At 41.2% G+C, this 17,374-nt stretch overlaps 1 protein-coding gene across 4 annotated transcripts in view; it reads right to left on the reverse strand.

Annotated features, from left to right (window-relative positions):
- Positions 1–17,374, reverse strand: part of FRMD4A (FERM domain containing 4A) — a 357,979-nt gene that overhangs the window by 316,124 nt on the left and 24,481 nt on the right. The window lies entirely within an intron of this gene.

The raw sequence follows: 17,374 nt of genomic DNA on the forward strand, positions 1-17,374 counted from the left end.
ACTGCCATGTTTTCTTTTGCCAGTGGAATGAGAGCTTTGGAAATGTCAGAGCTGGAGGCTGTTGCTTCTCATTAGGAAAAGCAGGGGCATAGCTTCCTAAGCCTCCAATGCACCTGTGTGCCTGAGGTGTCCCTCCTGCAGCTGGGTGATGTGAGGGCTGCTCTCCACCCCCTGCCACAGACTGTGCCAGTGCCACCTCTCTGCTGCCAGAAGCAAGGGCTGTGGAGAATCAGGGAGCCCCAGAAGTGCTGGGAAGGACACCTGAGACACATCTCCTGGGATCTCCATTGCTCTTCAGGCAGCAGGGAGGAGGAGTAAGGCAGGGAGGATGATGAGGAATGACAGGGAGGATGAGGTCAGGTTCATCCTTAACCTCAACCACCCAGCCTGAGCTGGAAGGAGCAGCCAAGCTCTGGTCTTTCCAAACCCAGACATGAACAAATCTCTATAGGAAGTGCATTTGTTACTCTTGTTTGATGGGGGATGGTGAGCACAAAGCAAGTGTATACAAGAGCGTACATATGAATATTTCTCCCCCACTCTCCAGGCAGCTGAAGTGGAACACACTAAGAATTGCTGTGCTAAACTCTCTGTAAAGTGTCAGTCACTGCTTGCAAAAGGTCACTGTCACTGAAGCAGCTGGTTGGATCCCGTGTGGTTATGCTGTTCTGATGGAGAGAAGTTCCAGTCACAAAAAAGAAGGAATTGCACTTTCCAAGGACTTTCCAATGCAGAACTGCTTGTCATTTTCCTTGTCGATTCTGCCTTTGCAATTTACTCCACACAGGATCACTGTCAGCCTCATTTTCTTTGCTTTTACATCCATGCAACTGGGAAAACAGCTTTAGTACAAAAGGCAACGGTGTAAAGACAGAATAGAAAAGCTACTAAAGGCAAGAGCATGCTTTCAGTAGGCTCCACCTTAGAAACCTTTCTGGCTGTATTGTTGGAATATTGCTGCATTTATTTTTTTCAAAAATTTCTTTTTCCCGTCCAATTTATTCCACCTGAATTCTGATCAGGTTGTGCTGGCTCTAATGCAAACTAATAAGGAAGATTTCAGTCTCTGTAGCAGAACAATTTGGCAGTAGGGGACAGGGCAGGTTTCTCTGACAGATGCAAATATTTACACCAGACAGCAAACATGTCACAGGGTCGAGCAGCAGAGCAGCTGCCATACCAGCATAAAGCCACATAATGTTCTCTTTGGCTCCAGGTTCACATAATTGATTGAATCAGCAGATAATCAGTTACACTAAACACCCACTAAATCTTCTCTTTGTCAGTGAAGATGCAGCTTCTTATTGAAGGGGGCATTTGAAGGATGAGACAAAGCTATTTCCCAGAGTCATGTGTAAACACAAATGTCATTATTTAAAATGGGCATTGCACACATTTAAACCAGCCCCTGTGGCCCAGGGCATCAGCCAGGGTACTCACAGCTTTATTTTCTCCGCAAATTTCGTTGAACGAGAAGACAATTTTGTAGCACAAGGTTGGAAAAGGATGTTCCCAGATGAGACACCTGATCCAAACTGGCTGCCTGGGCTCCCTGTTCTCTTAATGGAAACGGGAGTGTTTAGGTCATGAACCACCTCGTCCAATTTTAGCTAAATTGGGATGAGATGAGTCAGGTCCTCAAAACATCTGTTTCTCTCCTCTGGTAATACAAGGTGTTGAGACAAATAGCAGACATGCAAGCACATATACTGTAGAGACTACACAGGGTCAGATGTTTTCCCTGTTCAGCATCCAAATGAGCCTCCCTAGGCACTGATAACAAAAACCTACCAGGCTGCTAGCTTTGTTCAGAATACTGAGCTTTTCTAGAAATCTGTCTTCCTTCTTAGCCCATTTTCCAATTCTTCCAAGTCTTATCCCACCTGGTTGTCCAAGTTTCTGCTCTTATCTAGCCTACATTTTTGCTAAAAAATATCACCCCATGCTAAACCCCTGAAAGTATTTGATAAACCTTCATCTTGGGTTACATATCCCCAAGAATTCATTCCTGCCATGTTGTCCATAGCAACACTTGTTGATTTGTCAGGGGAAAAAATAATTTTCATTGTTGTTTCTCTTTCCTGACAGCTGCCAAGCAGCAGACAACTTGTGGTCCTCTGGTAAGAGATTCCTAAGGCACAAAACAGTATTTAAGAGACACCTGGAAGACTTTGAAGAACCTTATAACACACAGAAAACATGTGTCAACAACCAGCCCAAGTCTTAGTGTAATGCTGATGAATCCAGACCAGTTTATAGAAGGTTGTACAAACACCTGGCTTCCGCAGTTTTGGTCTGACACTTTTTGGGAGATGCTTCTTCAGAAGAAGGCATTGAGTCAAATGGCACATTTGGAGCACTCCTCCCAGACAACTACACTACATTTCTTCCAGCTCTGGAGCTTACTTAAATGCTGGGATTTTGTTTTACCTCCTGAAATAATTCTGCCCAAATTGTAAAAACAGAGCACAGAAAACTCCTTCAAAATGAACAGACTCCTGAAAAGGAAGGATTGGTGAGAGGACTGTGAGATTCTTCCAGATTGGAGAAGGGTGCTGAATTCGAACTTTGAATGCTGATCAAGGGGATCACATCCATGCGCAGCCATGCACTTGTACCCATAAGCTTTTCTTTATATTCATACATACACCCCAGTCTTCACTTCTCTTCAATGTTTATTTATCCCTGTCTGTTGAAGAGAAATATTCCTCTGAAAACCAATATCTATGTGAGCTCAGATGGAAGGAAAAGGGCATGAAAGACTCACACTTTGCAAGTTCACAGATAACAGGAGGCCTAAAGGTTACTTTGAACCTGTATCTCTGTCTCCACAACTGTTTGCCTTACCTGCAAAATCCCCTGCAGTAAGAAAAATACACTGAGATCAGCTGAGGGCATTTCAATGATGCTGAAGCAAATCTGTGTTTAGAGTTTTGAGGACAGCTTTGCGGGATGCAGTTCCCCTTTAAAATACAACAGCCTGCCCATTTTTGATGGCAGTTTCCTCCTTGGAGAGCTAAGGGATGAAATGCAATCCAAACTGTGCAGTCCCTTGCGGTGCTTCAGTGGGAGAGAGTGGCAGTTGATGCTGGCCCGGGTTTTCCTTTTGCTGCCTAATCATTTGAGTGTTTCCAGTAGGAACAATAGTGTAAAAGGACACCATGCTTAAAAAAAGATAAACTCCAGAGTTGAAACGTAAATAAGTCAGAAGCAAAGGAGCTTATTTAAAATTCATAGAGAGGCAAATGAAAGGGACAAAATCTGCCTTTCTGCAATAGCTTCATATCCCTCTCAGGTGTAAAACCCCAGTGACTTCAATGGAATTGCAACAGGGATAGATTTGGTCCCATGTATTTGCCTTAAAGAGTTTCTCTGCCCCAAAGAAATATGCTGTCCTTGGGGAAGTGATAACAGCTCTGATGTGTACAATGGGGGAGGGTTGGAACCTTGTTGTGTGAATGAACCAAGTAACATGATGTGTGAAAGGTGCAGGAGAGAACTCTGGAAGAGGCAGGTTTGCAGAGGGATGTCCCATTTGATAGGAGCACTTTGCATTCAACACCAGTTGAGAGCTACTCACATTACCTGCCTCACTATTCCTCCTACACCTGGAGATGAAACAAGGACACCTAAAATTGAACAGTCTGCAAAACTGAGTCTGGGGCATAAATTATTCCAACTTCTGCTCCAGGTCTGCTCCTGGTGGGAGGCTGAGACAGATCCCACTGGGTCCACAGAGCTGGCAAGAGCATCAAGTAAGGCCAGACTTCCAGAACAAATTGATTGCTCGCTCACTTTCTCTGTGTTGTTGCCCACCTTTCACATGCTCATCTTTTTCCGCTAGTGAGTTATATCACTTAACAAAGTTCTTCTTATTTGGTTTGGTTTTTCCCTTTTGGGCTGTCCAAGACACAGAAGGCAATTTTGGTTTTCAGTTTCAGAACTTGATGTTTAAGGATTTGCTGAGAGTTTTAGTAGTAGTTGACCAAGGCATTTTAGGGCAAATGGTAAAGGCAAATATGTTATGTGTATTTTGCAGCACACAGAAGCTACAGCTGGGATTTGTGTGTACAGGATTCATGCAGAGGAGACAGCAACTGTTTCTGCAACAGGGTTGCAAAATAAGTGGAGAAAGCTCAATTCATACTAACAAACGCTGAGGAAAAGGAAACAACTGATGTAAATTAGACAAAGGCCATACAGGCATTCAGTGGCAGAAACAGGATGCAAGCCTCATTCCTGCATCCTCAGCACAAGGTGATCCCTTTTCCAGCAGGATCCTCAGATAAAGCACTGATGATCTTGTAACTCTGTCCAGAATTGCAAGTCTAGTGACAAACCACAGAACTGCAAACAACTGTACCAGCAAAAGCAATCTTCTGGTGAGTCTAGGTCTGAAGTTCATCAGATGGTATCAGAAAACAGAAGGAAAAAGCTATTTCTTGCTGGGAAAAAATATATTTTAGACTGAGGGCTTTGGAAAAATAGAAACCTACTGTATAGCAGAAGGAGTATGTGGGTATTGAGTTTAGGCTCTGAATAAGTAAAATTGCCTTTCAGGAGAATTAAAGCTGGGGTGTCTTTTTCTACTTCACCTTCTAAAACTCCTCTGAGTCCATTACACTGCTTGGAAAGAGGGTAAGTCATTACTTAGCTCATAATGAAAACCACAGGTGGGAGAGGGAAAAGAATTATAAATCTACACTTATTTCCTTACTATATTAAGGAGTGAAAGAATTGTGCAAAGTGATGCATCTAAATCTGCTTGAAAAGTAGAATCAACAACGACAAAATGAGAGGTGAGAGGAGAGATGCCACCCAGGCAAAACAAAAAATGGTTTCCACAGTGATTACCTGGTGATAACACAGCAAGTTAAATTAAGTTGTTGCTGCTCCTCTAAAGAATACCTTTGTCTCCATGAAAACACTGAATTATTTTAATGGTATTAATTTCAGCAGAAGTGTACAAGCCCACCAATGTGGAGACACATTGCTATTAAGAGGCTTTATTTCAAGAGCAGAAGTCTGAAAAAGAGAGTAAGTAACTTTCCTGTATAGATATATTTGGTCTGGAGATTATACTGGAATCAAGATTTAGGTTAAGCTTCTCTTATCCAAAAAAAGAGAGAGTGGGAGAGAGAGAGAAAAAGCAGCCAACCAAAAGTAGTTAAAGCACTATCCAAAAAAGGTTAAACTACTACAGAATTAGGACTAAATACAGACTTTAAATTAAAAAAAAAATCTTGCCTTGTCAATTCTACAAGCATGAAGTCTTCAAACTATGCTAATTAAAGAGGGAATTTATTTTCCATCTAGGTGTTCCAGCGGGAGTCTCACAGCTCCTGACTAAAATCTCTGCAGCTGCACCAACTGCTGGTTGCACACATGGAAACGGGACCCTTCTGTTTAGAAGAGACTTTAAAGATTGATACCAAGAAAGAATGTAGTCCACGCTTTCCAGATGAACACATTAGGCACCTCCCATTTTAACTCGGTCTTTTCCTTCAGCTTTGTCCTGTATCTGTCACTCATGCAAGGGGTTTGTCCCATCAGCTGATGAAGATTTTTGGTGAAAGCCAAATCTATGTGTAAGAGAACAACAGCTGGGCCAGGCTCCAGCACCTTTACAGAAGGAGGATAGTGCTTAACAAGTAGGAGCATATCATTGAGACTTGGGAAAAATAAAATAAAGAATGCATTCCTGAATCAAAATCTCATTTTCATCCCAAGAACTATTAAACTGTTTCATATTCTCTCTAGGATTATCCAAGAATGATTCAGAATACATCCCAGGGACACTTCTTATAAATCAATAAGCCAGATGAACATGCTGTGCCACACTTCAATTCATAAAGAGAACCAGAGGGCAGACTGTAAACAGGAGGAAATTGCAAGAAGGCCAATAAAATGCAATTGTGATCTCATGCCATCAGCTGGACTAGGCAAGAGGGATAAATAAAGTCACAGACTTCTCCCATATTTATGGTTCCTTATTGTTGTGGAGCCCTCCTCAGAAAAAAAACAGCTCTGGAAGGGAGGCGGCTGTGCTCCTTTCAAATGGCAATGTTTAAGAAAGGAGAACCATATGGTTTTCAGTGGGCTCAATTGTGGCAGCCAGGAAACTAATCCACAGATTTATTGGAGCTGGCATACGTAACAGAGTGGCAATGTTCCTTTCATTTGCTGCCAAGAAACCCTCTGTGGTGCAGAGCTTTACCTTGAGCAGCAATTGCTTACTGGGCATATGGGCCTTATTTCTGCAAATGGGAGTGGAAGAGAGTCAATTTGCAAATCAAATTGGAATTCTCTTCCCCCTGCTGCTCCAATTTACTATGCAGACTTTATTCATAGTTAAAGGAGCCTGGGTTTCTGCCTCTTTTTTTTTCTCTTGAACTTGTTCTATTGATTCAGGACATTCAGATGGGAGGAATATGATGAGGAGAGAACAGACCATTTAAACGCTTGTCACTGACCAGATAGAAGTTATTGCACTTAGTTATTTTACCTAATAACCCACTTTCTGAAAGACTCCAAGCTATTATCATTAGAGTTCACGACATCCTGATTTTTCTTGAAAAGGTCATATGGAAATGGAGAATGGCAGATCAGAGTCAGTAATCTGTCTGAAGTATATATAATCATCTGTTAGATAGATTTTATTTATTTACTTATTTATTTTAATTTTATTTTTAGTGGTGAAGCACAATAAAAAAAAATTTCCAAGGATCCTTTGGGTATACTCATAGAAGGGTTTTTAGAGTTCCCATGGGCTTACTTGGAAAAAGGCATCAAAAGCTTGACTTCTGAAGAGAGACAATGTGGCAGGGGGTGATTGATAGATGAACTGCCAACCCTTACAAGTGCAAATGGAAATATGATCAGGGTTTGGAATCAGCCCTGTTCACCTGGGGAACAGGCAAGGCTGCATCTGAGGTCTGCAGCAAGGCACAGAGAATTTCAGGAGGAGACAGATGCTATAGCAATGTTAAATGTTTCAAAGATTTCCTATCAGTCAGTGCTACAGACATAAAAAAAAATTATATCATTTCTCTGGGAGGCTATACCTGAAAACCTTGTTTTCTCTTTTTTCAGTAGATAGAGTGCTGTTTTCTTTACTTCAGCAAAAGTAGAGAATAACAAGGGAAACTGGGAATTGTTAAGATCAGCCATCGATCATACCACAAACCAATTGTGTTCAGTGTGCTGGGTACCAGACACATCAGAGAAAGGCAGGAATGCCCATTCATTGGCAATTCTATAATACACCTCTGCCAACCTTATCTTTGAGCCCAATTTCCAAGGAGATGTGTCTAGGAACATCAGTGAATCCAGTAACAGCAACGACCTATGAATAGAACAGCTCCATCAGCTCATGATGATAAGCAGTAGAGGTCTGCAACGAATTAGTGGAATAAATAATTATAATTTTAAAGGTTAATATTTGCCATCTTTCTCTGCAAAATGATTCCTCTGTGAAATTAAACATTGCTCCCAACACAAAAATATTATTGAAGAAGTTAAATTGTCTTTTGAAGACTATGGTAAATCTGAAGATGGCATTGAAATCAATAAAGTATGAGTTCAAAGCTGCCAACAAAGACAGTCCAACCTACAGGGACTCCCATAGGTCACGCAAGCCTGCTGTGACCTTATTTCAATACATCTCTTATAAAACGGGTCAACAGCACTTCTCTTCAGCAAGTGACTCAGATATCCACAATTCCCTCCTTTTATTACTTGTTACAGGTAAAACCCCATAAATACATCATGTGATCTGAACTCAGAGAAATAAAAAATTGATCATATTTGTATATCATCATATATATATATAAAGCATATATATTAACAAAGAAAAAGAGGGGTTTGAGTGTTGAGGAGCTCAGTGTTCAAGCGGGTGTAAAGGGGTGCTTTGATTTTTGTCTGCCAAAGCTTTATCATTTGGCATATGTAACAATACAGAACTAATTGCAGAGAAATGCCCGGGGTTTCATTGTCTTCCTTGTGAAGATCCGATTTTAGGCTAACACCTCAGCAGAAGCCAGTTCCCATTTGTGTGACAGGGAGTGAGAAAGAAGAGAGATGAATTTTCATACCTGAAGAGTCTCATTACTGTGTTGAATTGCCCATAGGTAAAACTGTGTATATTTTTCGTTCTGCCTAGTGAAGAGGCAATAAAGCACATATATGCATGTACTGCAATGAAAAATTAATTACATGCAAATAATTCCCTATTTTACAGCCCTAACATATTGCTTTGGTACAGTTGGCAGTAAAGATTCCTCACTTTGAAATAAGCATCTACACACACACACACAAATATATTAGTCTATATATTTGCACCATTGAACTAAAGTGCCATAAAGGAAGAATTCCATCATCCAGCTCATGAAATGAATATCTCTTTGACCACATAACTGATTTTATTTGAAGAGGTATTTTTTGAAAACAAGTATCAATAATGGTCATAAGCCATGTGTGCCTGAATTTGCCTGCAATTTCTACTATGAACATTAACAACACTGAATGATAAAAAAGTCAGATAGGTGCCAAAATAACTCTGATTATTTTGCAAAAAAAGGGAAGAAGAAAACAGTTATATCTGTACCAGATCACTGAAAAGCAGCATATGAGCAAACACTGGCCCACAGCAGCCTTAATGCCATGTCCTCATCTGAAAGTGAAGGACAAAGACAGTCTGATAAATCCACAATAGAAGGGGCCTCTATTCACTAATGAGAGAAGATACAAATGCTGCCACATGTCCTTTGAAATTGCTTATAGGATGATGTGGACAGGCAAGAAACCATCACATTCCCAAGTGTCAGTTCATGGACCTTCCCTCTCCAAACCAATCAATTAAATAATTCGAAATTCAAAACCTGTTTCTACACAAAATAAGATCACCATCTTATTTTGGAAGAAATTGCTTTGCACGTGCACCTGGTGAGGGTCTGATTCACTCTGCTATAGAATAGTCTTTAATAGACTGTCCTACCCTTTCCCTGTCAACACATGGGGTGAAGGAACCCTCCCCTTCCTTTTATATGGTGCAATCAAGGAATGGCCCTTTACTGCCCATGCCTGGCCATTGACTCCAGGGACAGGAGTTGGGCTTGATGATCTTTGTGGGCCCTTTCCAACTCAGGATATTCCCTGATTCTCTGACTCTAACAGGATTCTTGCTGCCCACACCATTCTTGTGGGTGATTCCACTCTGTCTACTGAGAAGTCCATCAGTCAAGGAGAATATTGAGTAACCTCAATACCCTCCCCCAGTACCTGGAAATGAGGGTCTGGAGCTTATATATGAGCAGTGTCACCACAGGTTTCCATCAGGACTGGACATTAGTGAGATGAAGAGCGTGCTCAGCTCCAGCACTGCCTCTTGCATTGGTAATCACTGATCTGCAAAGCCCCAGGGACTTCACATTTAAGCAGGCATGGCATTATTCCAGCATGCACAGCTATAAATTGCTTCTGCTAACTATTATCTTACAAACAGCTAAGCAAGAAATATTTAGTGTCATAGGCACAAAATACATTATTTTAATTTCAATCTTTAGTACTCTCGAAAGATGTCAGGTGCTGCTCTTTGAAATGTTACAGTAAGCAGTTTGGTTTGCAGCAAAAAGAAAGAATTTTGATATTTCATGTAAACAGGTCTTTTTTTACAAAGGGGCTCATGTTTCAATCTTTTAAAATTAAAAATGCTTGCAAAAAAATCAAATCAAAACAAAACATGAAAAAAAAACCAAAACACAAGAAAACCAAACAAAACCTTAAGCTTCCAAAAGCTTTCTGTCCACTGCTTACTCCATTTTTAAAATGAAACAGCTTAGTTCTGTCCACAGGATCTGCATTTCACTTTGTCAATATAAGAAAACACTTCCTCAGAGTACCCTCCAAAGATGTCTTCCGCTGCTGGTTGTAATCCATAATCAAAATGAATGACAGATCACACAGCAAGAATTTTGTGTGCAAATCTCTGAAATCAGTGAATGTATCTTAACACCTCTCATCTGTATCACTTTGTCCCCAGACCTATTTGCTTGTTACAAACAGGCCTGAACACCCTGATTTAACAGATTGCTGAGCTCTTCTGCTCACTTCCCTGTTCATTAATCTTCATAAAATAATCTGGCAATGAAAATTACTGGAGTTCTCCCTGTACTACCTGCTGCACGCTGGGCTTCAGTGAATAAATGGAGAGTGTCTAATATGGGGAGAGAAAGGTTTAACTCTGTATTCTTTCATGATGCATTGGAATGTCTCCAGCCTCTGCCCCTATGGAATGTAAAGCTCTGTATAGACTGATTTGCTATGCAGGGCACAATCAGCAGGACCAGCTGAAAGCACATTGCGGAGGAGTTAAAACAATAAGGTAAGTTACAGGTGGCACAGTGCTGTGTGGCATAAATCAACCCCTGCCACAGGGTGAAATTCTGCTTTTTCTAGGAAATAGCTGTATTAAACACATTTCCAAAGGGATTCTCAAAAACTATTAATTTTAGGCCAATGAAAAGAGTATTTCATGGAGGCTTTTGCTGCAGCAAAGGCATGTGCAGACTGCAAAGCTTTGTTTGAATGAGCTTTCTAGCTTGTTCTATGATGCATTTGACATGCAAGGAGAGTTTCACCCACAGCTTCCATAGGAAGCCCAGAAGGAATCAGATCACCTGACTTTGGGTCCCACATCTCAGAGAGGCAGAACTGCCTGTGCAAACCCCAGAAAGATGCTCTTGAAAGGGAACCACAGTATCACCACAGTACTCAGCAGGCTGCAAAAGTTGGCCATGTCACCTTGTCACCTCAGCTCATCAGAGGACAGGATGTTTACAGTGGGACAACCCCAAAATTACATCATGTGCCTAAGAGTGTTGTCCAAATACTTTTTGAACTGTGACAGGCTCGGTGCTGTGACCACTTTCCAGGGGAGCTTGTTCCAGTGCCCAACCACCTTCTGGGTGAAGAAGCTTTTCCTAAAATCCAGCCTAAACATCCCATGACCCAACTTCCTGCTGTTCCAGATCACCATGGAGAAGAGATCAGTGCCTGCCCCTCTGCTTCAGTTTGTGAGCCTGAAATACTCAGATTAGGCCAGTAAAATGTGGCAACACTAGAGATGCAGGGAATGTTCCAACAATATATTATTGCTAAAGCTGGAGTGTCTTTTGTCCTGGTTTACAGAAAGCAGTCTTCATAGGCTAAGTCAGATACAGATTTTTTCACAGAGGAAATATTGCTCTGGGACATAAATTCTATTGACTCTCTGTATTGACAGGAGGTAACAAGAGACTTGAAAAAGCACTGACTAGCAGCTCCAAGCTCAAGAGAAATTACATATTGAACTATACTGGACATGTCCTAGATGGTAGGGAGACAAAGACAACTTGCCTGCCATCCATCAGACCGCTCACACATGGAAATGGCTGTTATTTATCTTCCCTTTTAACTAGAAATACAATTTCAAATTCATTTCACCCTAAAAAAGCACATAAAATGGTTGACTTGCGCTCCAAAGCTCTGTCTGTCTGTAAAGGGAAGCCAGAGAGGCTTGTTCAGGTGAAAACAACTCAGATTGGGCAGAATAGAACGACTGAGACTTCTCCAAGCACTGCAAAACACAACAGCTCTGGTGCAGCATGAGTGGCATGAGTGAGAAGAGCAAATGAGAAGAGGGAAAAGAACACATGCAATCAAAAATGCCCCTTTTTTGAACATGGAACAAAAACAAGGTTTGGTTCTTACAGCTTTTCTATGAACTGCTTTAATATGAAATTGCTGATCAAATAGATTTCCTGTTTCACAGGAAACAGGATCTTTCCTACTGGTGCTCATTCTGGAAGGTGATATAAAGTCATTCAGTTTGCTTTTGTCAACGTAGATCTTACATCTGCAGCCATGCTGAAATCCAGACATCCCATGGTTTTAACTTTTCATGATAAACAAAGCTGGGATTCTCCTGCTTGTTCTGGGCAGATCTTAGGCCCATTGATACAGGGACATTTTGCATTTCAAAGCCTTTTGCAATTTTTTTTGTTGTTGTTGTTGTTGCCTTTTAAATAGATCGCAAGAAACAAATAATTATCATATTCCTGACTCTTATTCCTTCCCAACACTTTCTCCTTCTAAAGCCCACATTTATTCTGCACCTTCTTCAGGGTACACCTCGCCTGTTTGAACAAATTTAATTAGCAAATGTCAATAAGTATAGATGTGCTCACTGCAATAATGCATAATCATTGTGATTTCCTTGGAGCATTTTTGTGCTTGGTATGAGAAAAATAAAAAGTTTTATTCTCTTAAATGTGTAGATTTTGGGAATGAATCCATTAAAAATGGATAAATTACAGGATACATGAAAAATTTCTTTCTAGGAAAACAGTTTTATGAAATTTGTCTACTTCACTCTTGACATTCTTTTATTGTCAAGATCTTGTGTAATTTTACACTCGAATTAGCAGAGCATTTACCTTCCATGGCTGTGCTGAGACCAGACCAAAACCAAGCATTTTTGGAGGGACCTGCACGTGGGAGAAGTAGTTATTGTGCTTCCTTCCCACCCTGTGAAGCAACAGAAATTCTTGTGCAGAACAGAACAACAGAGATGACAGAAGAAAAGGACTTACAAAAGAAGAAAGCAAAAGCAGGGACACACAATGCACTGAGCACAAGAGAGATGAAAGAATATATTTTGAAGCTAAAGGGTAGATTGGAGAGGACTGTACTTGGGGTTCTAACTAAGAGATGCACACACAAAAAGCTCCTGTGCCACCAAAGAGGATCCAACACAAACTGCCCAATGAAGGGAGGAGGGGAATTCAATGAAACCTGTGAAAAGTTTCTCTCTCTAGATCCAGACTCTCCTGTGCCTCTGTCTGCTGAGTAGAAAAAAGGGGTGGTTTTGGAGTCCTATGGAAGCAATGGCAAGAACAGTGCATCAATCTTTGCATGAACACTTGTAGCATATTCTGGACGAATTTTTTTTGCAACTCAGATTAGCAGAGACTACTCAACCAGATCTCAATGCCACCTTTTATGAACAGATGCAGACAGAGAGTATTTACCCCCTGAAAACAGAATGTCCCCACATGTCAAATAATGCACTACACTGGGGTATTTAAAATTCTTTCTTTTCATCCATACAGCACCCATCAGAGCCTTGCAGTAGATGGAGGAGGTCAACAGGCTGCCCGACAGGTTAGTCTCTGGGCATGGACTGAGTAAGCAGAGCCCCAGATGGATGAATTGTGCATTTGTGATGCTCTAGCAACAAAAACGCCAGCAAGTGCCTTGTCCCCAAAGCAAGGCCTGGGCATTCCATGTTCTGAGTCTGGGGGAGGAAAAGAGCAAAGGCTGAGGATATGAATGAGAGCTGCATTTCAACGAAAGCTCTTTGATATCAAATATCACAGACCAGGGGAAATAAAATATTTTTAAAAAGAGAGAAAAGGATATAGCAGGGAGTGCAGAAGAGAGCAGGGGAAGAGGTGAAGTGAATTTTACGACTGAAAAGCATCTTTAAGAGACTTCCCTGACCTGCCATTTATTAGGCAGCATGAGGCAGGGCAATAGAACCTGCTCCTGCTGCTTTAACCTACACCCACTGCCCAGGGAATGCACCATATATCAAAGGTTGTTGGCAAATGCCAAACTCCCCTTTAAGAGAGGCCACTGGGTTTCAGGAGAATATCAGCAGCATGGAGCCAGTTCAGACCCTCTCAGAGGGGCCCTAATCCTCCTCCCATGGGATCAGATGCACCGTGTCTTGGACTATGGCCTGCATATTTCATCCTTGCTGCTTTAGAACAAGTATTGCAGTAGCAGCACAGCCCTTCATTGAGCTGATGAACCTTAGAGACATTTTGTCCATTGCACAGATCAGAAAATACTTTCTCCAGTATAAAAAAAGATTGATTTGGCACTAAAACCGCAGCACCTCACCCTTCAAACAACAGCCTGAAACTGCACCCCATCAATGCCTTCAACCCTGTCCTGGATTTATTGCAGTTAAGATGGTCAAAAGAGCTGCAGGTTGTCTTGTGATTTTAGCAGAATTTTTCAGTTGAAAAACTGAAAAACACCCAGATTTCTTCTATTCTCTTAATGTTAGGGACAGGACATCAGAATATGCTCACTTTACATTCATAAAGAAATAAAAACAAAATCAGGACTCTCCCAAGAAATGCTCCTACTAATACTGTTAATCTCTCCCATAGGTCACAGCCAAGTCTGGACTGTGTATTCATTCATTTTTCAGGTTTATTACTAGTATCCCAGGCAAGCTTGTTCACTATCAGGATTGAAAAACACGTAAGTAGAGGAGAAACACTTATTAAATGAAAGCACAGCATCTGAGAGGTTGGCAGAAAGCTTTGCTGTTTGCAAAAGAGAAAGTTGTATTTTCATATATTTTCTGAATAAAAATTACTCATTATTCTAGTTGAATATTGTTAACTTTGGTATTTCCTGCAATCCTGTGATCAAAATTGGGGTTTTCTTTTCTCCTCTACTAAAATCCAAGATTTTTTGCTGTAGTTGACAGAGGGCTCTCTTTCTTTGTGAGAAATCACCTCTTAGTTCCATAAGTAACAAGGTCAGAAGCCTTGTCAGGTGCATATCAAGAGGGTTGCATAAGATGGAAAGTACTTATGCTGCAGTATGGTAGCTGAGGACACGAATTAAATTCTTGAAGGGGAAAAATTACACTTTGAAATTGCAGCAATGATATACTCAAGCTGTCTATAAATTAAGACACCTTCTCGCAACTCACAAATAGAACAAATCTTTTAACAAGTGTTAAAAATTAATAAGGAGAGGAGAGAAGGAGATCAAAGCTAAGGTAGATGCTTCAGAAAACTGTCAAGGCATCGACAGAAGAAATCTTTCAGCTTTAGTTCATAAGAAGAGACCGGAAAAGCATTTCCCCTTTGGTGGAATGAAATGGCTTTAAATCAAATAGAAGAGAATTTGAAATGAAATGTGTATGAGGAAAGTAGTCTTTTAGTTCTCCTTCTGGGGAAAACTTGCTTGACCTGAAATCAAAAGTTGTAAACTGATGATTCACTTCCTCACACAAACTCATGGAATCAGGATGGTTTGTGTTGGAAGGGATGTTAAACACCATATATTTCCAAGTCCTCTGCCATGGTCAGGGGCACCTTCCACTGGGCCAAGTTGTTTAAAGTCCCATCCCACTTGGCCTCAAACTTTCAGAGATGGGGCATCTGCAACTGCTCTGAGAAACCTCTTCCAGTGTTTTGCCACAATGAATAAATTCTTCCTCATATCCAATCTAAACCTGTCTTCTTCCAGCTTGGAGCCATTCTGCCTTGTCCTATCACTGCATACCTTTGTAAACAGCCCAGCTCTCCTGTAGATCCCCTTTGGATGCTGGGAGGTGCTCTAAGTTCTCCCCATAGTCTTCTTTTCTCTAGGCTGAACAGCCCCAACTGTCTGAATCTTTCCTTATAATATACTTTAAACCAAGATGCACCCACTTCCATGCAGAACATGCACTTACAGCTGCAGAATTATCCCACCAGGATCACATGATTTTGGAAAGAAGCTGTTCTACCTGCAGGTCCCACCTTCCAGGCTCCTCAAAGCAGATTTTCACTGTGTTTACTGCAAAATAATCTTTGTGCCATGGACTGGCTGTGTGTTTGTTGTTACTCATCTTGATTTATTTGGCTTATGACACTGTTGGGTGATGGGTGCCATGAGATATCCATTAAGGTTCCACCCCTGCTGCTGGAAAAAGTCTCCTTCATGGCAATTTTAAATAGAGTAGCTCAGCTCAAAAATTCTTGGAGACAAGGACTGACCGTGGCCACAAAGTACTTTGAATGGCCTTCAGAAGTACAGTGAGGAAGAGGGAGGAATCCTTCATACCTTCAAAGCTAATCTCCAACAACCCTCAGAAATTCAAGGATGTGCAAAGAAACCTGGACGTTGCAACTCCATGTCATGTAACACCAAACACAGAGAGACATCTTGGTGACAACTGTGGAGATTTCAGAGATTTTATCTTTCTCAGACAGGGATTAACACAGAACTCAAACAGTCCCAGTAAAAGTCCAGACGTTTGGTGTCAGTCTGAGCTTCAATAAAAGTGTCTAAGGTGCCAGTCAAAGGTAGCCATCTGGGCTCACAGTATAACTGGGGAGAATCAGATGTCCCCATTGGGAAGTCTGTCCCATTTTCAGACAAATGTCTAAAATAGGGAATCAGTCTCCCTCTCTCACTCTCCCCCTCACATAGACAGAGTCCTCCAACAAACTGAAGTCTTAACTACAGACAGCCTGACACTGAAAGAGAGGAATCTCACCCCACACAAATTGCTTGCCCAAGGTCACATAAGCAGCTCATTGCAAAGACCCAAATTTTGAGTTTAGCTCAGGCATTTCTTCGTCACTGTTCCCTGGCAACAAGATAGGACACAGAGCTTGCATTTCCCCCTGCAGCCTGTGCATGCACAGCTAGCAGAGACCCACGCAGCCTGTGACAAGCCTTGCAGTACACAGACAAGCCAGAGAAAGATAAGGGCAGGTCACAGAACATATCTATAATTGCTTCAAGGGGGAAAAAAAAGTAAAAAAAGAAAAAAAGTTGGTTCATCTAAATCTTTCACAGCTGTCAGTACAGCAGCTAGATTTTATTTTAGGTCCATCCTGCCAACAAGTATCATTTTGATTTCTGTGAGCAGAATGAAGATAATTAAGCTTCCAAAAAGCCAGTATTTGGTAAAAATAGCCATGGCTTTACTTAGCAGCGCACAGTATTTTAAAAGAAATTCTTCAGCTTCCATCTTCCAGCCAAAGGGCACTTTTTTTTTTTCTACCTGAGTTATAGGCTTTTCTCTATTTTGAGACCACTAGAGAAAAGCAAAGGACAGGGAGCTAAGGGTTGTCCAACATCTTTCAAGATGTACTGAGGAAGTAAGAGCTACTGTCTCTCTTCATGTAAGTACCAGAATATACTGCATTGCCCCTGTTTCTCGGACAGTTTGACACACTCTAGTTCCACTGAACCACTTCTGATTTACACCAGCACTAAAAAGGGAGGGGGAGAGGGATGTCAGACATCATAAATCTTTTCCCTGAATGACATTTTGAAGGGCTCGTACATCACTTTGAAACTAAGGTCTAGAATCACAATACAGATGACCTGAAGAATGGCTTATATGCCCCAAAGCCACTTCTCCTTCCCTCAGATTTCATCTGCTATTGTAGAAGACATTAACTCTTCCTGCAAAGCTGGTATCAATGGACTCACAAAGGCATTTAGAAGCCAAAGTGCCATTGACTGCAAGGCTAACACCTCCAGGATATTTACTTAATGCAGCAGGCTAATGTCAAAGGGACAATATTTC

This window comes from Chamaea fasciata, unplaced genomic scaffold (genome assembly GCF_029207755.1).
Source record: "Chamaea fasciata isolate MVZ Bird 193981 ecotype frontalis unplaced genomic scaffold, bChaFas1.0.hap1 SCAF_5, whole genome shotgun sequence".
NCBI lineage: Eukaryota > Metazoa > Chordata > Aves > Passeriformes > Sylviidae > Chamaea > Chamaea fasciata.